Raw genomic sequence first — 25,927 nt, 5'->3', positions numbered from 1 at the left:
GGGTAGATCTGAGCCATAGCCCCCACCCTTCAGGGCTGCTGGCCCAAAGCACTTGACATTCATCAGGAGAAGGAAAACAGCTCCAAGGCAATGGAAGGGGAAGGGAAGAGTCCCTCCATTGGCAGGAGTTGAGACAGGAAGAAAGAGGAAGGATCTGCAAAAAGGTCGCAGCATATGGAGGGTATGGAAGCCTCCTGCTTCTGAGGACCGACCACAGATGAAACATCTTGGCGCAGTTGCTGCTGAGCATAAAGCAGGCAGGTAAATGTCTCCTCTGCCCTCATCTGGGGGTTCTCCACTGTGGTCAGCTTAAGAGGTGCTTTGACAACCACGTTGTTGGCTCTGTCCCATGCACAACAGAATGACTGCCTCCTTTCTCTCCAAACGTGCACTCTCTCCTCTTCTCCCCAAAGAGAACCACAAGTCATATGCATTGAATGCTAGAATATCTTGTCATCTTTGAGGAGAGTTGAGAGGAAAGCCCTTCAGAGATTCTTTGTTCGGAGTTTTTGTGTAACATAAACAAAACAGTCATAAGCTGAATCGTTCTCTGCATAAAGAAAATTGCTAGGAGAAAGCACTGTGTGAGCCAGTGAAACACAGGACGTTTTCCCAGAAGTTAGAAAAAAATCTAATGTATTACATAGCTCAGCAATGCTCAACTTGAGTTCCTTAAAACACCACATGTGGATTCTGGAGGAATCTGTAGGCTTGATCAGAGCCCCATTGCTCAACAAACAAGAAGACTTAGCCAATATTTCAAAGCACTTGGGATTGTTTTTTATTCTTTGATGCAGTCGAAGAGAGGCAGAAAGACAGAAAGATGGGAAGCAACTCATTTTACCAGTGGTCAGAGTGGGTTAGGAAGAAAACACAATTGCAGAGTTCCACACGCTAATCATGGTGTGATGATCTGACACTACACTAAGGCATCTGCTCATAGCTTACCATCAATATGCAACAATGATGACAAAGCAACAAAGCACATCACAGCATAGCATCAGGTTTCCACACCCTGGTGATTATGTTGCTTCCCTCTGAGTCCATTCCAGAACCAAACTTCTCAGGTTTGATTGTCACTGATCTATAGTGATGTCTATACATAGACAGATTGGATATACTTAGAACTGAGTCACCACCACATGGAGATTCTTGGTTATAAGACTACAATGCATGATTTGGAATAGAATACTTTATAGCTATAGGAACTCATGTTTGGGTTTTGAACACAGAGAACGCATTTATTTGTTTATCTGACATTTTGTATGTTTAGATACGATCACTTACAGGGCATTCTTGTTGTGGGGGCAATGAACAGCTCGAAGATCCCTTCTCTTGCTTCCCATGTGATATCTCTCCAAGAAGAAGTTCAATTTAAAAAGAATGCTACACTTATATGAACTTTAAGTGCATGGCTCTCTTTCTTATACTCTCTCTTTTGGTCTAACAAGACAAAAGACTTAGGGAAGGAGGGGAAATACAAGTATGGAGAAGGAAAATGAACCTTCAGTCTGAAGCCATCTGATAAATTGCTGGCATCTAGGTCTTCAGTCAGTATCATCTTGGATGAAATTCTATTTGTTGCGACTTCAGCTAAGCAGCTTCTACTTAGGTCTACAATTTTACCCTTCATGGATTTATCCATCAGCTGATTAACTCTCTCAGTTTTGCCTGGTGCATCCAAAAGTGGAAAAACAGCTAGACACTGCTGCAGCATCTGGTAAGCACCTGTGGCAAGAATTCCTAGTGGATTTGAGGTGATAGCAGGTATGGTTATGATTTACTATAGGTTAATGTCCAAAATCTCACACTTTTCAGAATATTTGTGCTGCATGCTTTTGCTTAAGTTTGTTTGCTTGCCTGTTTTCTTTAATTCTACCTACATAAAAGAGAAAATCTTGATGAAATACTGAAGAATAATCCTAGGGCTCATGGTTCTGCAGAAAGAAGATGACCAATTCTAATGACACCCACTTTTTAGAGAGCTGTAAGTGTTAAGAAAATGACAGTAAAACTATAGCACTTTGGTTCTGTAATTACGTGCTTCCTTCAGGGTTGTATGTTCTATACTCACTTGAGAAACACATTTATGTTATGTCCTGAAGGACCAAATTGGCTACTGTAGTAATATCTTTCCATGTGGTTGCAACTGTCAATACATTTGAGTACAGCAACATCACAGAAAAAAAGTGGAAGCAGAAAAAGTACAACTTGGCATTCTAAAACACTGCAGTGTTTTTATACTGCAGTTCAATAGTGTTCTGACAGGTAAATTAAGACAAATTATTTTTTAACTGCAGTCTGGATTTAAGGCTTGAATCTAAACTTCAGAAACATCTTTTCCCCATGCAATCACACACTCGGTTGCCATTAAAGTTTGCATGTACTGAGCGCTCCATTCTCATTTCTACTAGTGTTTTACATTCCCGTTGCTCAAGGAAAAAGACTGCTTGAGGTGGAAGAAGAATGAGGCCATAGCTTCAGTGTTAGTATTTGCCTGCATATTGAGGGATTTGTTCAAAAACTGACGGGTTGAAAAGACAGGTGTCAATCCAAGTCCATCTAATGGGGAAATTATTAACAGCAGCTCCCACTGAACAAAACAGTAATATCACTGGGAATGGGAAATTTGAATATGGGAGGAAAGATGGCAAGCAAAGAGTGAAAAGGGAATGGTAAATGGAACAGCACACAGCAGGGACTGTGAGTCTTTGAACAAGATAGGACTGGAAATGACAAACTGAAATACTGAGCTCAGACTCCAGCAGCCCCAGGAAACAATGTACGTGAGATTTAGCTAGAAGAGATCCACAAAAACCTGGGTGCAAATTCTTAGTATTCTTTAAAACAAACAAACAAACAAAAACAAAAAACCTTAAGTTCTATACTGAAAAAGAGCAGGAATCTCAAGTACCTCACCAGTGCCCTAGGGCATGCAGAATTCCAAGGGATTCTTGGGACAAATGTCCCAGGAGGTGACCCATATCCCAAGCTACAGAGAAAGACAAAGGAAGAGACCAAGAAGGTAGCTGACAAGAATTTCTAGGGCTGTGGATTCCTCCTATCTATCCTTCTTTTCAAATCACAATGTATACATGAGATGATCAGACCTCAACACTGTATAAAAAGGCCCAAGTAAACACTAGAGCTGAAACATCATCATAGAAGGAAAGGGGAAAACCCAGGTCAGGTATGACTCCACATTTGCCTAGTTTCTGGAACTTCACAATGTAGCATTTGATTGAATTCTTTACCAGTAGGTCTCAACTTAAACTTTAGATTCAGAAACATCTCCTATTTTAACAAAAAAAATAATAATAGGAAGGGGATGAAGTCCAAGTTCAAGAAGCTTAACGCTGAATTTATGATGGAGAAGTCTTATCCTGATATTCCTATCTGTCTTCCTGTATTCCACCCACTACCTGCACCTGGAACTGCAGGCTCACAAACACATATATTTCCAAATCAAAGCACTCAAAAAAATCATGACTTAGGTCCTGTTACTGAACTGATAGATGATATTCAATTCCTATTTCTACAGCCAGCAGAGTCAACAAAAGCTATAGCTATCAAAATGAAATTTTCATGTAGTTCCTGGCTTCTAGGAGCTGGAGTTGCAAATAAAGCAACACATTTTGAAAGCATTAACAAAATCACTATCAAATGCCTACAGAATAAATTTGGAATGACACCAGTGTGCTAGTCCCTAACACAGATCTTCTCAAAAGTTGGCAATTTGAGTTCAGCGAAGCTTCTTTCCCTACAAGCCGGGGCTCCCTTAATTAGGCAAACTCTAAACACAGCCCGTTTGTCTCTTGTGAAGAAAGTGCTTTTCTGGAAGAGGGCTGACTGTTCCTGCCTACCTCAGAGTACTTTTGAGTTGCATCAGTACAAAAGGAGAATCAGGACACTTTGTGCTGTTCTTCCTATAGTTTTGTAACAACAGAAGATATTTCAGAGGGGCTGACAAGACTTTAAAAGGAATGTATTGAAGAGGACAGTTTAGGCTACTAAACTTAATAATTAAGTAATTAATCAATTGAAAGGTAATTCTCATCATTTAGCCTGTTTGTTAGGTGTTTTGCCTTCCTGGGTTTGGCTATGAAACTTAACAATTTGCAATCTCCTGCAGTCCCTGGAGTTTGATTCTGTCTTCAATAAATCAAAAAAACTATGGGCAGAGACTAAAGCAGCACTGGGAACCCTGCCTGTCCCCACTTTTATTCAGCCAGCACACTCCAAAACTGGCTGATGAAATGGAAGTGTCAGGACACAGCAGAAGTCACCTCTCAGTACACCCACCAATTACTTCTCCGAAGCTATAGAGTCAAGACTGGAAATAAAAATGGCTGCCCTATTGAACAAAAATGGGTCCTAAATTTAGAACACAAACATATCTTTGATTTGCTTTCTCCCTTTCTTGACATATCTCTAAGGGAGAGGGTCTGAAAATATGAGTCACTCCTCATTGCAAATCTAGATTTTCCCAATTTTACCCCACTAAAAATTCACTGAATACCACAGGGCTAAAGCAAGAGTGGACCTTGTCCTACCTTTCTGCTACAGATAGCATTTTACTGTCACTAAGGGAATAAAATAATCATAACAGCATAATGATAGCATGTGTTTTGTTAGCCACTGTTCTTCACGTGGGGCAATCACTGGCAATTCTCGGATTTAATCTCTCTCCTTCCCCAACCATGCAGTTGATTACTGCTCTCGTTCCCAGTTAAAAATCCTTGATCAGAGTAAGGCACATAAAGGAGTCTCTGACCCTGGCTAAGGGAACAACAAGAGATGACATTTGGTTCTTTGAGAGAGCAGTAGATAAAAAGCAAAAATGACAGCTGGAGTCAGGAGGAGCTAGTTAGTGGATTGCAGGCCCAGGAGGGTGCGGGGTGGGGGCCCATAAAAGAGGAACAACAAGAGACTGCAGCCAGGCTGTTCCCTCTCCTTCTCTAGGTGTCCTTTGCATCGGTAAGAAGGGTTGCAGCAGATGTCAGGGCCCATGGGGATCACTCCTTTGGCTTTTGTATTTTTTTTTAAAAAGGTTACCTAGAAAATAGAAGAAATAGGAGAAGAAGAGAAAAATGAACCAACATTCATACTTAACATGTGGGAATGAATACAAAGGTAAGCGCCAACTTGTAATGACCTGTGGTATGTAAATACGCTTAAGCCAGAGGGAGGAATTTTTTTGGGTCCAGTCCAACAGCGCCAATCATTTACAGGATTTGACTGGGATCAACCTGTGATTTCCACTTCAGGATACAAAGGAGAAATACAATAGGCAAGTAGAAGGCAAGCAGCAGTTGTGAGGAGCATCCCTGCTCTTCTCCAATACACACACCACAGTCAGACCTGGCTTGCGAATACACCTGGCACGGCTGTCTCAGCTCTGGAAACATCCCCAGACAGCGACCAGTGCATGTGCACATACGCACACGTGCGTGTGCTCACACATGTGCACGTGCCTCAGCATGCTGCACAAACACACAAGATGTCATCCGTTTCTAAAGTATCAAATCTCATTCAACATTACTAGGACACTGGATACTGAACATTTTAGTCAAAGGCATTTTAGGTGCAATTCACTGCCACTGGTGTAATTCCCTTGAAGTCCATGGGATTACACCAGGGAGAAAGAGGTTGGCTGATCAGCGTTTGCAGCTTGCCAATTTGTGCATCTGTGTTGGTTCTTTTGTTTTGGAGACACGGTTCTACAAATTATCATTATGAAATAGTAATTTTTGTTTTAAAAAGATCACATTCTAGGGGTAGAGTGAGAAGCCCACTTTCATCCACAAAGTCCTTTTTCTCAATTCCACACGGACGGATATTACACTTGCTCAGATTTGCAAATCCACAAAGGCGTACAAAAGTGAGCAAAGACATTGCAGGCGTTAACAGCTTCATGCTAGAAGTCGCTTTCTGTAGCAGAACAATCTAGTAATGATAGCGTTGGATAAACCTTCCAGGTTGTCTCCTTTCCAGGATTTGTACAAGGTATTTCAGAAGAGACATTCAAATGAAGACTGCGTGTTTTGGCTTGGTGCATCAGGATCAAGAGGAAGCCCAAATGCTGCAGAAGAGAAGAGAGAGCTCTGACCTCAGAGAACACTTTTGTCTGATTTTCTAGGAGGGAAGTTGCATGTACTTGAGGCACACTCATTGCTAGCTGAGGTTTTTTAATCCTGATTTTTGCAAAATCTGTAATTCCCTCCTTTACAACAAAAGGTTTTAAAAGTGCTATAGTTTGGAGATTTCCCATTTCATTATTCTGGTAAACCCACATTCAAAGAGGAGGAAGTTGTGTGAAGTCCTGAAAAGAAAAAACACCTCGCTATGGTTCTCCTTTGATGGGCTAGTCAGGAACCATCTCCCCAGACCACTTGTTTGACTCAAAGGCAAAAAGTAGTTTTCAGCAAAATAAACAGCAGCTAATCAAGATGAACCTATTTGCTTATAGTCTCATTGGCTAAAATACAACACCAGCCCCGAGTATTATTTATCTTGGAGGTGGCAACAATAGCAACTGAGCAACTGATTACGCAGCTTCTCAACCGATTATGCACCAACATTTATCTCCTGTGTGCAACAATGGAGATTTAACCAGCTCTTCAGCCTTACCTTAAGATTTTACAGGCACCCAATGATATACTTAGCACCTTGTCTAGCAAAATCATAAAAAAAGCAGCAAAGCCCCAGCACCAAAAACACTCAACGGCAGTCTCACACACCTGCACCTGGAGGGCAAAGACGAATGCTGTTATAGAGAAACGTGTGAGCATTCAGAGTCAGGGACTATGTTGGTACATGTTTATGAAGTGCCTTGTGCAGCAGGGCCCAGAGTGGAGACTGGGCTCAGCATAGGTTTTTTCCTTCTTTCTGAATCTAGGAAAAACCATGCAAGATAATATAAGAGCCTCAACTGATAAGGTTTGGGGAAGAATGATTTATCTGTTTTCTCTGTAAATACCAATTGCTTGTTTCTTGGCATTCGTGTTATTTTCATCCAAAAGGCAAACCTGCTGTAATATGAACTCAGCCAAAACCCAAAAACAGAGTACTGGTGTAACTGGAAAAAGAGACCGACAGTATGGGAAGTGCTTAGCGTTCACTATAGGATGGAAAAAATAAAAATAAAAAAGGAAAGAGAAGGAAGAACACAAATTAAAGACACAGTGTGGATGCAGGAGAACACACAAAGATTCCCCCTGCTCACCCCTGCATCCGTATGACAGTGCGGCTTTGTGGAACAGAACAATAGGTACATTATGCTAACCTATAATTATCCCGAGAAGAATGATAGCAAAGTCAAGGCATTACATGAACATTGGAATATTGGATACAATCCCATAAGAAGCAAGGGGGTGGAGAAGGAGCTTTAAAATGAGATTGAAACCTTCCTAGCACAGAACATCAAAGGAAATTTCATGTTCTCTTCACGTTTATTTGGGTGTTCCTTATACTTGATTTGATGATTTAAACACAATTCCCTTTTTCATGCACTTCTTGGCTTTACGCTGCAATTGGTTCCAGCACTGTAACACCCTCCTTTGACAGCATGGTGGATTTGGTGCAAACAGGAGCTCAGCCCAGTGCATGCACCATATGCATAAGCCGTGTGAGACATGAAAGGAGGATGGAGATGTACTCCAGTGCTGGACAAAGAAAAGCGAAGGGCTGGCGATTCAGTGAATGCATAATCAAGTGTTCCCAAGTGCACACAGGCACTCGATACCTGCAGTCTCATTCCAATCAGATAGCAGGCACTGAAACACAGGAAGCAGTGAGGCACAACTCTACACCTGTTTAAAACATGCTGCTTGCATTTGTAGTATTATGCAATGTTGGGGAAATGCTGGAAGGAAAACTCAGAGGTGGAGGCTTTGCTTGTTCTGTTTAAGACACATTATGTTGCTTCAGACACCTCGCTCTCATCCCAAAGTAACAAAAAGGACTGAAGTAGCCTACCAATTCTACAAAATCTGAATGGTCCTCCTTGATTTTTTTTTTTTGTGAGAGTGGGTAACTATGACAACCTGGTGTAAGCAACTGTATCTCTTCATCCACTGACTGCCCGGTAGGAGGCAGGGAGAAAAAAGACTAAGTGCCTTTTCATTTGCTCATTCTAGGTGGACTCTGCTCCTTAATGTAGGCAAGAACCAGCCCCATGCCCTCCAGAAAGCATGGCCAACCGCCCCAGCACACCATGACTCCAAATGATGAGCAAAGATTAAAATAAACCCTAGCAAAACAAAGATCTGCCTCTGCGGGATCTTGCCATGTCACTTCTGGCTCCAGCCCATGTGTTCCCAGCAAAGCACCCGCACCTGTATCACAGGCAGCCACACTTCCTCCCAGCTACAAGCGGTTTGTGCTGCATAGATAGGAGATGCCAATTTGAACAGTTATTAAAGTTATTTACGGCCCAGTAGTGTCAGACTATTGCCGGCCAGCACTCGGAGCGCTGCTCCCTAATGGGATTTGGACCTCATCTAGCGTTCAAAGGCAGAGAAGGAGCCCAGGAGCCCCCACTTTACACAAAGCAGGATACCTCTGATCATCCAGTTGGTAGCATTTAACCTCTGTGAGGGAGCTCAAAGCAGTTGCCAAGTTCATGTGGGCCCTGAAACCTCTGTTACAGACTGGAGCGAGATCTGAGCTTAGCAGGAAATACGTGGCACTGCTGCATGCAGGAAATGGTCAGCAATATCTTGCCTTTGTGAGAGAGAGGAGGAATCCAGGCAACGGGAACTGGGAATTGCTTCACGTGGAGGCAAAAATCCAATTTGCCCTGTTCAAGGGAGGAAATCACAGGCTAGAAACAGCTTGGGACTGGGCCACTGGCTCGGAAGGAGCAGAATACTGCCCATCACCTGCGTGCCCACCAGCTCTCTCTGCCTTTGCAATGGTGCAGCAGCTGCTGAGCCAGCCTGCTGCGAGGTCGTGCAAGGGAAGGTAAGAGAGGGACTCTGCCTCAATCCAGACGCTGCTCTGAAAGCAGTCTTTGCACACCGAAAGCTGTCAAAGCGGTAATTTAGGGAAAAGGAAGCAGAGGCACGCATTCTCTCTGCTACATGTCCCCACTCTCAACCCTGCCTGCAGCCCCAGCCAAAAAGTCAGATCCCGTGCTCAAGAAAAAAAGGCAATTATTACACATTCCCCCGCTAACTTCACTAATGAGTCCCTAGTCCCCTCTCATTTTTGGCTGCCCCAAACCAGCAGGGAGGGGAATGGAAAGGATATGGCACATTCCTGTGCTCCATCGTGCCTCCTCACGCTGAGGAGACAAAAAGAGAGGAACATCTGCAGGAGAGATAAGCGGCTGTCTGGCTCCATTCAGCAGCACGTGGGGCTCCCTGTTCTTGCTAACAGGTGTTAATACAGCCAGTGACCAAATCCTGCTTATAGTTGCTCCAGGTTAAAAAAATCAGCAGAACACCATTGACTTGGGAGAAATTATTCCTGGTGTCACTGTTCTGAAGCTGAGAGCAGAATCTGGCACAGAGGCAATTACAGAAGTAAATTAGAGGAGGCAGGAATTATCCAAGACAGCCAAAACAACGGGGCATAAATACTGCTTATTTACACAGAGTGCTGGATAAGGCAGTGCTGACCCTTTTTGTGCTCTAGAAGAGATAACCTCAATAATAACAACCATTTTTATTTGAACGCTGTGTAATGGAAAACTTACCCTTGCCATTTCACACTTCCCTCACTACAGACACCCAGCTGATCTCATAACCCTCCTCCCTCTGCCACATCCACACATATCCAACTGTCCTTCCCATGCAGCACAGCAACTCGTATTTCATCTGTACCACGGGCTTCGTGAGCTTGCAACCCTGCCCACAGAGCCTTGTCAAAAAGCCACCAGCTGGAAAAGAAACTGGAATGAAATCTATGCGGCTCTGCGGCCCTCGGAGTGATTACAACTATGACACTTAAACCCGCTAATGTGCTAAGCATTTTCTGGCAAAGCTGGTGGGTTACTATGGTATTTTGGGAGGGGGCAGGAGCTTGAAAAGATGTCTTCCCCGGGGAGGAGCAGAAGGAAGGAGACAGAACGTAACAAAGCAAATTCCTCGGCAGTCTGCTCCTCAAACTCCTCAAACTTGCCATAACAGGGGTTATATTTCAAAGATCCAAAAACAGCTTCCCAGGACAAAAATAAACTTGTGTGTTCCTGCCAGGTGGATGCACAGGACTGCCTTTTGATGAATGTCTTCTGATTTCCTAGAAGAAGTAGTGGCTTCCCTTCCTCTTGCCCCTGTTCTGGCTTTGGTCAAAGCACTGCCTGGTAGTTTTATTCTCAGGCTTTCCACTCTTCCAGCAGAAATTACTCTGTCCCTATCTCATTTTTTTGACATAATCAGATGAGAACCACGAGAGGAAGCTGACACAGGAGCGCCACAGGCTTTGTTGTATGGAAAACCTCGGGGCCAAAGTGCTGACCAAATTCTCAGCATTCCTACTAAAGTGGGGGCCCAGGCAGGTTTGGCGGAGAAGCAGGGAAAGGCATGGGGATCCCAGCAGCACCCCAGGCAGATGCCTCATGCGGGATGTCCCACTTTTCTGCTCCCAGCTCCTCTTTCAAGAACTTCTGTATGCTTGCTTCTCATCTATTGTTCCTGCACCCATGTAAATCGCGCTCCAAAAATGCCATAAGAGTAAATGCTGTCAAGTACTGTCATGTTAACAACCTGAGGGTGAAAATATTAAAATAAGTTTTTCTCAACTAAGGCCATCTCGGGAACTACTTCAAAATAGTGGTAACAGGTTCTTCTGAGACAGAACTATGACCTAAGTTACTATTCTGACAGGGTATAGGGGTATATTCCAAAAGGAAGTAGCAAGGAGCACTGATGTAAGCAGCAAGTTTCACTATTAAAGACCTTTCACATAACATCCTGCTCTTGTCCTCCCAGCTGAGAGGCTGCTAGCTCAATTCCTCTGCACCCTGTCCCCTACTATGCACGTGCAAACGCTACCTGACACAATCTCCTTATGGCTAGGGTCTCACTGAAAGTGGACACTCCGCAACTTACACAGGGACACGTGCAAACAGCAAATGTCACTAAGGACAAAGTCCCACTTTCCCTGTGTGCACTGTTACTCTGAACACATACAGGCTTCTCCCTATTTCCCATCACCAAAGGCTGCTGGGCAGGACGCGCAGCACAAACCCAACGTGGCAAAGCCAGGATCCCCATTTCTGAAGGAAGGCTGCACCAAGCCAGAGAAACATGCACAGCCCCAGACAAGGGCAAATGCTGCAAGCTTTGTAGGTCAGCGCAGCCACCTGGCTACTATCTACTAACACCGCCTATCTCTGTGAACCTCCCGTCCTGAGGACTTCACTGAACTAAACCCCCCAGGAGCCCCTTGAGGAAGTTATCTGCACTTTTGCTGATAGACGAGAGCTAAAGGCACATGGGGGACACAAACCCTCTCCAAGCACAGGACCTGCTACATTAGCTGTAACACCTGCACTATTTTAATCAACCAGACATGCTTTATCTCCTTCCCTGCCCACTACATGGCCACTCCATGCCATAGTCCCACAGTCACTTTAGACCAGCAGTAGCTAGCACTCACCTTAAAATAAATGTCCTCTATCCTTCTCTTGCTACTGGTCCTAGCCTCACACTGTTCCCCTCTCATGCCAGCAAAGCTCTTGCACAGTCACTAAATGTAAAACAATAATGCTAAAGAAATGTTTTAAATCTGACTGTTTCTCTGGCCTGAATATGGCTGGTACAAGGAAAGGCAGCATCAGGGTTAGGACACATAGCCAGGGACAGCCAGAGGACAAGACTGCAGCACTGGCTAAACCCATTATGGGACTATGCCACCACTCAGCCAGTCTTACACATTCTTCCCTGAAATTATTATTAGTTTTTTTTTTTCATATTTTGAAAGAGGCAGAAACCAGGAGGTTATAAGAGTTGTGTCTGTTGTTTCAACATATCTGATGAATGTTCACCCTTCCCCGCAGAAGTCACAAACGTTATTTCAGTCTCATTTTACTCTGTTAGCACCTTCTAAGTCACTGCCATCCACACTGGAAATTAATGTGATCATATGAACACTGAGGAGGAGCAGACACTTTTACCAGGAACAGACTACTCCATATTGCTGTGCCTCCTACATTGGGCTTTCCATGTGGCCACAAAGTGAAACTTTCCTGCCATTTCTTCTTGCAGCACTGTTATTCTATCAACGTCTTCTCTCATCCTGCATTACCAACCACACATCCTTCTATTCACCCTGTCCAGTTTCTGTGCTCAGAATGCCATCAAATCGTTAATGTCCTTTCTTAGAGGTCTTTTCCAACCTGAATGAGTCTACGATTCTATTTACATTTACCATAAAGGAGGTTGTAGCAAGGTGGGGACTGGGCTCTTCCCAAGCATCAAGTGATAAGACGAGGAGAAATGGCTTCAAGTTGTACCAGGGGAGGTTTAGGTTGGATGTTAGGAGAAATTTCTTTACTGAAAAGGGTCTGCAGCACTGCAATAGGCTGCTCAGGGCAGTGGTTGAGTCACCATCCTTGGAGGTCTTCAAGATTCAGAACTTAGTAGCGTGGTTCACTGGTGGACTTTAGTACTAGGTTAAAGGTTGGACTGGATGATCTTGGAGGTCTTTTCCAACCTGACTGATTCTGTGATTCTACTTGTACACACAAAGATAACAAAAAGCATGGATAGGTCTCTCATTAAGAGATTATCCTTGATACAAGTCCAAATGTAGTTCCCTGTTCACATAAATGATATTATGAAGATGTCCCAATAGAAAAGCCTCCAAACAGGAAAAAAGGCAGTGTTTAGTGAGAGAGCACCACCTGAGAGACAGCACAGAAGTTCTTTCCCAATGGATAATCTACATGTAACTCATAAGCCATCCCGTCAACAGGGAGCACAGTTACTCCCGTGCATTTGCCAACAAAACATACCAGCAAAAAAGGGCCCATCTTTCAAAAAGAACATAAGCAGCGAGCATAACTCTCGTGCTGTTATTCACACCAGATACACCATTGCAGAACACGACGTAGCTTCACTCTGCTTAGAAGCAGAAATGCATCACCTTTGACTTTTTAGCCCCTCTCTTCTTTGCCTACTGCAGAAACCCATTATGCTAATTCATAATGGTGATTCAGAAAAAACACATTATGAACAGTGCATTCCAATTCAATTAATGTTACCACCAGTGGAGACTACTTAGGCAAAACAGGACTTAAACAAAGAACTATGAAGGGGAATGCCTTTGTCACATGTCCCGAGTGCCGCCATGGCACATGGAGGGTCTGCTACTTCCCGCCTAATCCCCAGCCTCCCTGCCAGAAGCCACTTTGCCGCTAGTCAAGAGGCTTGTGCAAGCATTCCCTCACCTTTACCAGTTGAAATAAACTCTAGCAAAGGGACTTGCTGTTTAAATTCTTTGTTTATGCTAATCTCGATTATTTTTAAAGGGAGATCTAAAAAGAGAAGCATAGCTGGCACACCAAGGGGACATTAACTTTCAACGGAGAAGCAAAGACAAGCTGAAAGAGACAACTGCTTCAGCTGTACAAGTGCAGCTCAGAGTACATACATATATTGCCTTGGCCTGCAGCCATCCAGCGTGAGGCAGATAACTACAGAGTCACATGTTCAGTCCAAGTGTAATGAGTTCAGCCTTTCATCAAGCTATGATATGTAAACAGCATGTCTATAAATAAATAAATATTCCTCTCCAATGCTCTTGGTAGCCTCAACAATCTTCTGTGATACATTAAAACAAACAGACAAGACCTTTGCTCCTTCTGGATCAGCTCACACTGCATCGGATACAACCACCAAGTACCATTGGTGCTATCTCAAGCATGACACTGGCAGGAGGAGGGTCTCAGAACACGACCCTAACTGCCAAAGCCATGTTGGCTCCAGAAATACATCAGAATCTCTTGGGATGCATCACAGTTATAAAAGATTTTTCATCAGTATTGTTACAGGTCTTCAATATTTGTCATCTTTACACCGCTGTATTGTGCACTACTTGAACACATATTTCAAAGGAGGGCTGTGTTCCTATGACTTAGTTTGAAACCCCAGGCAGTACAGAGCGCATAGCTGGTAGTTCATGAAGCAATGCTCTGCCCTCAATGAGTCACTATTGAATTAAAGCCCAAACTTGATGTTAATGGAACAGTGTGCGGGTGCCCAAATCAGCTCTGGTGTGGAGATCCTGATGCAGGACGATTGCTGGAGATCCTATAGAATCTATCATGTGGGTAAAATACATGCTAGGGGCAGATCTCACACTCCACTAAAATTCAGCAGTGTATCTGACCTCATGAAAACAACAGAGAAACTTACTCCTGAGGGGAGAAGGAATAGGAGTTGTGTGATGATTTTGTAATACTTGTGCTAGGCTGCGAGCTCTCCTGGGAAAAGCACTCACCTTCTGTTCCATCCACAAGAAAAACCTTACAGCACTACCAGGTCTTTTTAACGTGGAATGGGAAGGCTGGGGGTCTCTTGTAGCAAAGCTTTCAGTAAAAGGAACACGACTGACTTCAAAGTCACATTCTTATCAGAAGGTTTAACATCCTGTTAACACACGTCATACGGAAGGTCACTTTAAGGAAGACACCAGGAAGAAAAAACCTAATGCTTCTCAGTTTGCTTACACTGCAGATTTGATTATTCCTTGCTTATCTTTGGACCTCCCCATTTTTCACACCTTTCATAGAGAACAAATGAGAAAAAAATGTGTATGAAAAATAGAAATAAATAAATAAATTTAAGTATAAGGCAAGTGTAATGTCAGTCTTCTACTGAATTCAAGTTTCATGCTGGTAGTCCCTTTAATTCCTCCTATTCAGAGTACTTTTCCATCTTCTTCTTCCAACAGTTGTGCAGCCAGAAACAGACAACGTTTCCGTGTTGTAAACCTCCTTATAAATACTTCATAATGTACACATACTGATGCTTTAATAAGCCCTATATAGGAAACACATAACTAAATTTTAGTCTATAGACAGCTCTGTAAGCTAACATGAACAGCTTCCCCTCAAACATCTGCATTTGAGGCAGGCACACAAAGCAGGCTAATCGTTTCTGAACTCAGGCACTGCTTTGGGAAGTGTCCTACAATTCTCTAGCCAGCCACCTTGGAATCTCCCTAGCAAATCTGTTCAGTTTAGGTTCGGATACAAACTGCCTGGTTTGGCACAACTGAGCTAAGATTCCACTTGCGCACAGCTCTCCTCCAGGACAACAGAAACGCCTGCCTTCCCAGCAGGCTCACTATTCCACAAGAGCACTTTCACTTTATTTTGGCTTTTCTATTCCTTTTTGCAAGCTGGAATGCGGAAGTGACAGAGAAGGAAATCTTTACTTTTCAGAAATTTGTCATCCAAGTTGCTTCAATCCTAGGAAAGGCTCAAGTTGCTTCTTATTAAATCTGAACTTGGTTATACTATTCTTACTACGACTTCTTCTGATGCAGAGTGCGTTAACCAGAATTTGTACAATTGCCTCTGAATGTAACTTTCGTTCTTTATTCCAGTGGGATAAGTGACGAGTGAACGTGGAGTTAAACTTCATCAGTTAAATGCTAGATTACCACCAACTGCTGCAAGTCAGCCCACAGCTTGACCCGTTACATGTTCTCTATGAGGTTCACAGATAACCATGAAAATCCTTCAACAAAGAGTTACTGGTAAGTAATACTGCTCGTGTGGAGTACAAAAAGCCTCAGTTCTGTAGTATTCAGATCTGTAGCAAAGACTAACAAAATTTCTGTTTTTCTGCCACATTTTGAAATAAAGGGGTATAGGGAGAAGAACCAGAAATACTTTGAGAGAATTTCATTAAACTTGCATCTTAACATAGTGGCATAGGAGTCTAAATCCAGTCAATAGTGGTCAGATGTCAATCTCATGAGCACCTACACCACAATGAGCGTAATTTTTCTGAATCATATGTGCCAAGAACTCTCCTGAAGAGCAAATCACCTAAGGAAATTGTATGAATTTCTGCTATGCACATAAGTTCTCATCTAGCTTCACCTGGAGTGGTTGCAGCACCACCATATCTGAGGTTACTTCCCAAGTTTTACTGAAGAAGGTTCCTAATCTGCATCAAGCAAAACAAGCTGGGTTAGCTTAAATTGTTCAAATTGGTGGTCAGAACTAAACTAGCTAATTTTGCCTGAAATGAAAGCCGTTGCACACAAATTGCTCTGCTTGGAGGTTGGGGCAACAGCAATTTCTGGAAGTGGGGAAGTCACAAGTGGCTTATAGTAGCCACGTCACTCATCAAAAGATGTCCATTTCCAAACTAACTACACTGATTAAAACATGTACGTGTTTAACTCAGTGTCTTTCTATATGGCTTGATTTTGCTTTAGATGAGTAATATACTGATTTACCTTAAATTAAATTCCTTAACAAGTTAGGAAGTAACTGAAAGAATAAGAAGGATCAAGCCGTCTCACACAGTCAAGGACTAGAATTGGTGTAGATGGGCAGGAGAGCCTGTGGGACAGTTGCATTGCTGCTGGCAATGTTGGACAGGCATCAGGAAGGAGATTTAAGTCAACATATCTGGAAATCCAGCAAAAAGAATTAAATTCAGAAAGAAAAAAGCCTCCATGGCTACTATAAGCCTATAGTAAAGTGTGTTATCTCATTTATCCTAATGAAGACCTTGCCTCTGATGTGGAAAACATTTACAGGACCACAGGGTATGAGAGATTCTAATTATAAATCTTTGATCCATTATTTGGTTTCCAGAGACAAATTTGTTTCTGGTGTAACTCCACTGAATGCAGAGACATGCCAAAGATGAACTCTGTAGTTAAAAATAGTTTGGAGAAAATCTCACGTTGCAGAAACAAAACGAAGAGTTCACACAATGTAACTGGTAGGTATCTTTTCTTGCAGGAAAAACAAGATTGTAGAGAAATTAAAGTGCCAGCTGACCTCAGGAAGAAAATCAAGCTACATATTACAACTTCAGCACTTATATTGCAGACTACAGAAGTTGTTGTATTTGTTGTATTGACCCAAAATATTAGGTGAAAACACTGTAACAGACCCATGTACTCTTGAGAACATGAATTCTTGGCAGTTGGAAAAAAAGACACCTGTTCATAGCAGTTAAATGAATGGACTACTGACGGCTCAAAAGTGACAGGAATGAAACCAAGCCTGTATTTTGCATTTGCTGTAATTCCCACAGTGGTTATTCCCCCATCCTGGGCACAGACCTGTCCTGGATATTGTGACTGGCTCCCACTAGAACTCCCACATAGCAGTCCATCCCAGCCTAGTTTAACATTTTACTTACTCCTGTGATACCTTCTGTTCCAGAGGAGGTCCTAAGGACAGACAGCAAGTGAAGCTGTTTCTCAGGCTCACACAAGCCCACCATGTGGAGAGGCCTGACTTCCCAATCAGCCATCCAACACCTTCACTAGTATCCTTAGAAGACAGTGTATGGCAGCATCTTCCTGCCATAGGTTCCTGTCTGCAGTCTCCCTTTGACACGACTCTGTTGGGCTTCTCTGTGCTTCTGAGAGATGTTCTGAGATTGCTGCCTTGAACTGCTTTCCACCATCACTTCTTAGAATACAGGATACTAAGAACGGTCTAAGAATTGAAGCACAGAGGGTTTCTTCTCCAAGAGACTTGTTTGGGAATGGGATAGAAGAGGATTTCTAGCACAGAAAAGATAGGATAGAAATAATAGTTGTAGAATAGAGGATTGACTGGACTGTCCCTTCATTGGCCTTAGCAAAAGGTGGGAAATTGGACAGTTGCAAAGTAGATTCTTTACGGAATGCAAGACATTTACTCAAGGGTTAATGTGTAAATGTGAAGCATTTTATAAAAATATGTATTTCTTTGGCCAACGTAGTGCTGTGCCCTGTCATCTAGGAAAGCCAGATCAGATTCCTGTCCTTTTCTTTTTTCAGTTGGTTGGTTGGTTGGTTGTGGGGTGTGTTTTTTTGCTCCCTGGAATGGCAGGCTAATTAAGGAGTGGCAGAGACTGGCTCAGAAGAGTCCTGTTCAAATATCAGAGAAACCGAAGCAGCAAGACAGACAGACCTTCACTGCTAGCTGATCCTCAGAGCAGCTCTCTCCCACTGCACCATGCCACCATTGGCTCATCACACAACATGAAAGAGACTGGTTTGCTTTTATCACCTCTCTAAACTATGAGGACCACGCAAGCTGTAAGAATTAAGCCAGTGAAATCCAGGAGCAAGAGGAGATTCACGTCTTCGGCATTTTAGAGTGAACCATAAGCAAAGAGGGAAAAAAGTAGTCTCGCACATATAAGACAGGAATGTTGGCTTTGTTTAGCCAGTGACTTCAGTAAGAATTAAATTAGCTTGTGATATCTGCAAAATACAATTGAATCCACTTTACCATTGTAATCAGGCAATATCAGAGCTTGATGCAACTTGAATGCAGTGCTCAGTATCTTACAGAGGCCATGGGCCACTTACTAGCGGGGGGGTAAAAATGGAGTCACGCAGCTTCCCACGAAACCCAGCCTGCTGTGTTCCCCCCCGGCCAGTTCCAGCCCCAGCTGTACACGGCGCTTCTTGCCTGTTTAATTTCGGACATAACCACCACTCAGCACATCATTAGGGCTGCCTGGACCAAACCCAATGCTCTCCACAAAACAGCAGCTACTCTGAAACATTATGTCACTGGGACAGCCTAGGCCTTTAAGGGTTCACCTGAGAGGCTGACAGGATATAGGAGACTGGAAGAAAAAACACATGCAATGACTGCTTCTCCTCTCTCATAACAGGGAGCCAAGGCGAGTACTTGCTGAAGACCCTACAGAGGTCATCTCTGTGTGCGTATTTTCACAAGAAGACTACATCTGACCATTCAAGGGATTTTAAGGATTTATACCCCTCAGCCTGGCAAAGATACAAAGCTGATGAATAAAATGTTCCTCCACAGGCTTCTGTCCTGCCCCTTACTGTGGTCATTGTATACCCCGTCACACAGTGAAGCTGGACTTTCCACTGCCGTTCTGACCACAGCTCAGGGGTTTCCTGTTCAGTACTACGAAAAGATAGTTGGTTGGGTTTTTTTGTTTGTTAATATTTTGTTTTTATTGTTAAAACTGGGTAAAATTGTCAGAAGACTATATCTGCTCCTTGAGTTACTACATATGCCCAATGCCATAGGTGGGCATACCACACTAAGGAGAAACGAAACAGAAGGAGTCTGATGTGAGGAATTTACAATCTACATTAGGCAAAGCGCAGCGAGGGTGACAAAAACAGTGGCACAGGAGGACACATACCACAATAGTGAGAGCTCACAGGATGTGTTCAGAGGGTGTAATGAGCTTAATGACTCCTCTTCTTGTGTCCCTTCATTCCCCACTTCCCCCTCATTCATAGCATTTAAATCTGTAGACAGTGAACGCAGTCTTCATCTCAGTGAGGCAAATGGCAACATTTCAAATGACTTCAGTAGCGTCAGGATTTGGCTTCATATCTGGCATAAAAGACAAGGGTGGAGAACAGCAAAGGAAGGCCAGCCTAAAAGGAGTGGATTTTGTGAGTGGTTTGGAAGAAAGTTGAGTACAATGCACAGGGTCAGGGGAAACATCATTATATGATACAGGAAAATGCACAGAGACATTTATGGCAGGAGAATGCTGGAGCAACATAGCAAGCTGAATTAGGAGAGAAGCTGGCACAATTAATAAAGCAAAGGTAATCAGATATACAAGGTGAAATTCTATTCCGTATTTCACCAATATAAAACCACTGAATTATAAAGAGCATACAATATGGTAAGACAGCATCAGAAGGGTCTGGAGAAAGAAACTGAGTGCACTATAGACAGGGACGTGGTGCTTGAATCAGATAAGGAGACTGAATGCCAGCACAGGGAAAGGTGTGGGCAGCACACATCGGGAGCCTGTTGGAGAGGAAGATGATTTTTAGCAAACATCCTGTTGTATATGTATAATACAAGAGAGTGGGAGGCCTGAATGCTAAGAAAAGGGGCACTAAAGAGGGGGCTGATTAGAAATGGCAAATAGTGATGCTTCAGCCTCTAAGTTAAAACAGAAAACAATAGTGACCCTTGTTATATGTGAAGGGTCAGCATTTCTGCTAAAAAAAATAAAAAATAAAATAAATAAAATCAAACTTGTTTACAAAGGTAAATATGTGGTTGGTAGGTGTCTGTAGGAATGCAAAATAATGTAACCAACAGTAATGAAAAATAACTTTCCCCAAGTGAAATGGGATTTCAGAACAAAGATCTTCGGGACAGGTTGGAAGGTGGAAGAGAACAGCAAAAAGAAATATAATCCTAATAGGATCTTAAAAGTCATAAACAAAAGATAATAATCATCTGTGTGTTCTCTTTTCCAAAAAGGCCACAGGGAGTTTCCACGACACAGTAGAGGCATCAGGGAAGAGACCTCAGCTGCATCAAGAGTCTCCATGGGAATTAGCACCATCTGCTCCACACGGCGGCGAAGGAGGGGGAAGGGGAAGGGATGGGCAGCGCACACCGAGACGTGGTAACACACCGCATCTCTGCCGTGCAGAGCTGCTCACGGCAGGTCAGCAGCGCCACTGAGAAGAAAAACAAGCTTTCCTCTAAGAAGGAACATCAGGTGCACATAAATACTACAAGAAAATATACATAGTGGTGATCAGGAATAAAGGAGAATGATTCCACTCATTTCCTGGTGTACGCTGGCACACTTCTAGCAAAGTCCATAAGGTGACCAAGATTTACAACAGTGTGAGGATCTGATCCAATGAGCTAATTTTCTCGTATTGCTGCGTTGTGAATTTGGCAGGGTAAGTTCCCACTAAAGGTCCTGTCACTGTGACTTTATTTGGAATCAGCAGCACTGGTACAGAGGTTCCCCAGTCATTGTAGACGTGGTGTTTACACCAGAAAAGGAGAACCTGTAGAGGTCACATTTTGTTTAATGGAAAGAACACAACTCTCTACACACAAAGCCAAATGTTATTAGCCTTGCTTACTTGAGTAGTTCCAGGATTGCCAATGAGAGCAAGGCACCCCAAAAATCCTAGTCTTGCTCACCTGAAAAGTCTCACTGATGTTAATGGGATTAGTCACATGAGTAAAATATGCAAGATTTGTCCCTTAATGCTGAGCAAGCTAGATGAACACTGAGTGCTCATCCATAAATTAGTTACTCTGGATGCTACTTAAATACAAATAGCAAATAAGTGATGATAATGGTTATGTATCTGGTGCTAGGTCCCAGCTGCCACATGGGAGTTTCAGCATTCTTCACTATTAGACATCCAACAGCCAAACACTTTTATTTGCAATTTTAAATGGCTGTACTGTATTAGGACTGTTAGCATCTCCAGATAGTCCAAGGAAAAGAAACTTGAAGAAGTTATAAACCTGCAGAAAAATCTGCTCATTACTTCTGTCCTCTGAACGTCTTTCTGTAAGTATCCAGTTAAAATATAGATCTTTTTCATCTGTTTCAGGAAGCATACCAGCCTGCACAGACCAAAGTCTGATTCAGCTTAATATAAGTCATGTGAAAGGAACAGAAAAAGTAAAATGTCACAAAGAACTTTATTCTCGAAAAGCTTGATGGCACTGCACAAAATACCAGCCTGGTCATTCTTTGAATTTGAGTTACCAAATACTAATTTTAACTAGATCTCAGTTTCAAGAAAAGGCCTATGTCAAATAAATAAAAGTATATGCACAATGGACCTTGATGCATCTTGTTGATATGTCCCTTCTTCATTATGAATTTGAAAAATGTAATGTTAAACAAAACTATCCAAATCTACAAGCCATTTCTTGGCTTTTTGAAATCCAAATTCAACTACCACTAGAGTCTGTAGAAGTGCCGCAGGAGACAACTTGTCCATTCAAACATGGCCACAGGTTGAAAGAGCACTTTGAAACACCATGGGTTGCTGCAGGGAGAGCAGCAGTACTCAAGGGGAGCCGCACAAAGACTAATGGAAGTGGAGTAGCTGCCATGCCAGTCAGCATGTCTACATGGGGATTGCTTCCTTAACCACTGACAGCAATCTTAAGATCAAGTTTTCTCTCTGGTGTTAAAACACCTATGCTCTGAGGGAAATAAAACAGGATGTAAACACAAGATGTGCCGAAATCAGCCAAGGGATCTAGAGAATGGTTCACATGCCAAAAAAACCCTAGTGCTAGAAACCAAGTGAACGAGGGAAAGCCCTCGGGCAGAGTCCGGAAATTGAAGCATACCAACTGCTTTTCTCCCTGCTACTTCATATCTTACAGAAAACAAAGTCTCTCGGTTTAAAAGACAAATACAAAGACAGATGATACTGGTAATTTGACTAGCCAGAGAACTAAACTGTGCTACTTGCCATGTTTGGGTTGCTCTGAAACACTTCAGAACCAGTTATGAAATCATGCTAAACTTCAAGGAATGCCAGAAATGAAACTTAATGTTGGCCCCAGTTTTCCAGGCTGGCCCCAATCTCTGCAGGGGGAGAACCCAAGCACTACTAAAGGAGCGAGATACTAGTACTACGATTCAAGGCTATCTTTAGCTCCAGCAAACTGACAACTATTTTCTGGTTATCAAAATGGTGCATGCATAAATGAGAGAAACAGGATGTGGCAAAACGACCAGAATCATTTAAATTTTATTCTGAATCAGGACTCTGCCAGCCTCCACACCGTATATGGAACATTTCCCCTGCAGGTGCAACAAGTTTCTGTAGGATTTGCTCTTGCATGTAGCATCCCACAGACTAATATTTTAATAGATGCAACGGCTGATTAGTTGAATTGTATTTTCCGGTATGGGGGGCAGGGAGGAGAGAAGGAAGAAGAGGTGGAGAAAAGATACGTAAACTGCAGGTTTAGGGGGGGGTTCTTCCCCTCTCGGAGGCCCAGCTGTGCAAACCATATGTGGTAATATAACAAACCACCTGGTCAAATCATAAGCAAGTTAGAGTAAGAGTTTGAGGGAGAAAGGCATGAGGCATTTCACAAGGGAATAGACTATTCTCAAAGAGGGATGGGAGAATTGATTTTCATGACAGGAGATAAAGCACAGCAGATAAAAGCGGATACTGTTTGACCTGCCCAACAGAAAACACAAACTGAAAGTGACCTAGCTGAAGGAGCCAGAGAGCAGGCCACGAGAGCGACAGCCAGGCAGGTGCCGCTCCAGCGGCACAAAGTGAGGAGATCCAAATGGCCTCTCTGAAGGGCACAGAGGCGTCACTCGCTCTGTATAAACAGTAGGTCCCCACCTCAGTCTCCACAGAGGACCTAATCTTTAGCAGCCACTCTAAACTAAGTTGCATGCAGTGGAGTATGTATCTTCCTAAGAGAGCCTTGTCAGCAGGAAAAAGGACATTAATCATTTGTGTTCACCAGATACAACTGTAAAAAATGGAAAGTGCTGTCTTTGAAACCATCCACAGGTTCTTCCTCTGTCCTGCCAGGCATATCTGAAGGCTTTACTTCCATGACTACTGAAAAGCTTCTATAAGCCCAGGCCATGTGATGAAGATTTAACCGATTTGTTGATCCATAAATGATTTAGCTGAAGGCAGTTATTCTCTGCCCACTAGACTCCCTGTGACCCCCTGTCCTCAATGTAGTTTGGGTTCATTTGGGTTTGGAAGTAGGCTTGTCACAACTGTTATAAAACACCCTGTGAATGAATGCCCCCATTCTGATGGCTTTCAGACCAAACATCAGAATCTAAGCAAGAGATTCCTGACTATAGAGAGGACTGATTTGTATGTGCTGAATGGGGAAAAGGAAGAAGAGGATACATGCTGCTGGTTCTTAATTGCCTGACCATGAGTCGGACTGGTCTATAGTACTAAACTCAGCTAAGCAGATAATTCAGTGGATGACCTTGTGTTAGCCACTCATCTTCCTTGCATTTTTATTTACTCATCATAAAGTGGGGCAACGCAGGCACCTTTCCTGAAAAAACAAACAAGCTAGCTTCCAAACCAGGTGAATAAGTTATGGAAAGATAAATATATTCTGACAGACAAGAAAAAGCCTCACTTTGTTCCAGTTTGAGGCTATCATCACGGGGCGGGGGGTGGTGGTGGAGGGAAGCCAAGCTAATAAAATCTGCACAAATCACGTCCTCTTTGCAACTTCAGGGAACTCTGTAACCAAGAGTTCACTTTCACATGACGGCTGTGTAGACGGCCAGTTGTATTACATCTGTTCCACAAGCAGGGATCTGGAGCAGTCAAGCTCATACCAAAATTCTTAGAAGCTGCCACTGGTTCTCAATTCATTTTCAGTATCACAAAGAATTTAAATCAGCTCTTACCAGTTCTCATGGTTCAATTGCACATTTATTGCAATGTGGTGCTCTTCCTCAAAGTTCAGCTCCAGAAACATGATTTACACAATTGGAGCATTCATAGGCATTAAAAGTGTTTCTAACTCTTGGATTTCCAGAGAATACCTTGGGTTGGTACCCTACAGGCTCTAAACCTAAAAAGCAAAGACAAGCATTCAAAAAGGCACCATTAAAAAAAAACAATCAAATCGTAATTTTTAACCTTTAAGAGGAAAAAGCATCTGCCTGTATTGCGGTTTTCAAGATTAGCAGCAGTAGTCATAGCTATACAGTGCAGGCTTCTAATTTGTTCAATACAGCACAGATAACTATGATTAGAACTTCTTGGGCTGACAACTTTCATTTGCTAAATCTTATTGGGAAATGATTTCCTCACCTTTGATCATCTGAAGGAGATCTGTTGTCCTCTCCCATAACAACGCAAGAATTTAAAGTCTTAAAAATATGCATAAACTGACAATATATCAAAAACAGTCTTTAAGTCAATAACAATGCTTCACTTTGATTTTAACCTTTCGGATCTTTTGAATTATTAAATCATTTCCACATAAAAGAAAATAAATTAGAAAATACTAAATGTTCCTACATGCTCCAATGCTTTTCTAGAAAGCAACAACAATTCACTGATTTAGGAAATTAATCAAAAATCTGCTGAGTTCTGTGAACTGGATTGATTTTGATGAACTGACATACTTCACCCCAAAACAATTAGTCAAAAAATTCCCCTATCTTCTCTAGTTTCCGTATCGTTACCCTGGAAACTTCCTTCTCCCTCTACCTACCTCGCAAGTTGAGCCTACAGCATTCTGCTTTTGAGCAACAACTTAAACAGAGTTCAGATAACTTTCTTCAGTTAGAAGAGCCAGTCCTGCACTTATATGGATCTTAGACGTTCTGATTATAGACACATGGCTAGCTAAAAATTCCAGGTAAAAAAAATGTTTCATTGAGAGCTTCATTATCCTTTCAAAGTGTCAGAAGCAAGAAAATTAAGAATGCATGGGAAATCTAGAGAAGGAAGAAGCTGCCCTACTGAAAGACTTCACCTTCATCCACACTTGTTATTTCTTTTTATTTCTCATCCTCCCATCCAGTACAACTACTGGACAGAAGGAAAGTCTGCGTATCTCTGTTAAACATCTATTGTAAAACTAGTCATCAAAATTCACCTTTACCTTTTTCCACACAGCTCTTCTTGACAGTGACCTACTCTTATATGTACAACGTGGATGGCATTTATGAAGGGGATGTGGGAGGTGTTTCAATTCAGTCTCCTGTGGAGAAGCTGCCATATAACTTGACACATACCATAGAATTACCACCCTTGGAGAGAAGCCATAGGCTTTAAAGTATTGTAGAGCATAAAATATCTTCTCATTCCTTTGAATGAATGATCCCTTGATCTTTTTAGGCAAGATGAGGGAGTCTTGTAAGATCTTGCCTGTAAACATGCTGAGATAAAGGAAAGACGCTGTAACCACCAGAATACAAGGAAGAGTACTTATTTTCCTTCTTCACCACCATCCCCTTCCCTAAATTTAGTA

General features: G+C 42.6%; 1 protein-coding gene across 7 annotated transcripts in view; it reads right to left on the bottom strand.

Moving 5' to 3' along the window:
- Window positions 1-25,927, bottom strand: part of DPF3 (double PHD fingers 3) — a 162,748-nt gene that overhangs the window by 109,338 nt on the left and 27,483 nt on the right. The window lies entirely within an intron of this gene.

The sequence above is a fragment of the Cygnus olor genome, chromosome 5 (genome assembly GCF_009769625.2).
Source record: "Cygnus olor isolate bCygOlo1 chromosome 5, bCygOlo1.pri.v2, whole genome shotgun sequence".
Lineage (NCBI taxonomy): Eukaryota > Metazoa > Chordata > Aves > Anseriformes > Anatidae > Cygnus > Cygnus olor.
The sequence above is the reverse complement of the archived record's forward strand: the minus strand, read 5'-3'. Positions and strand labels throughout refer to the sequence as shown.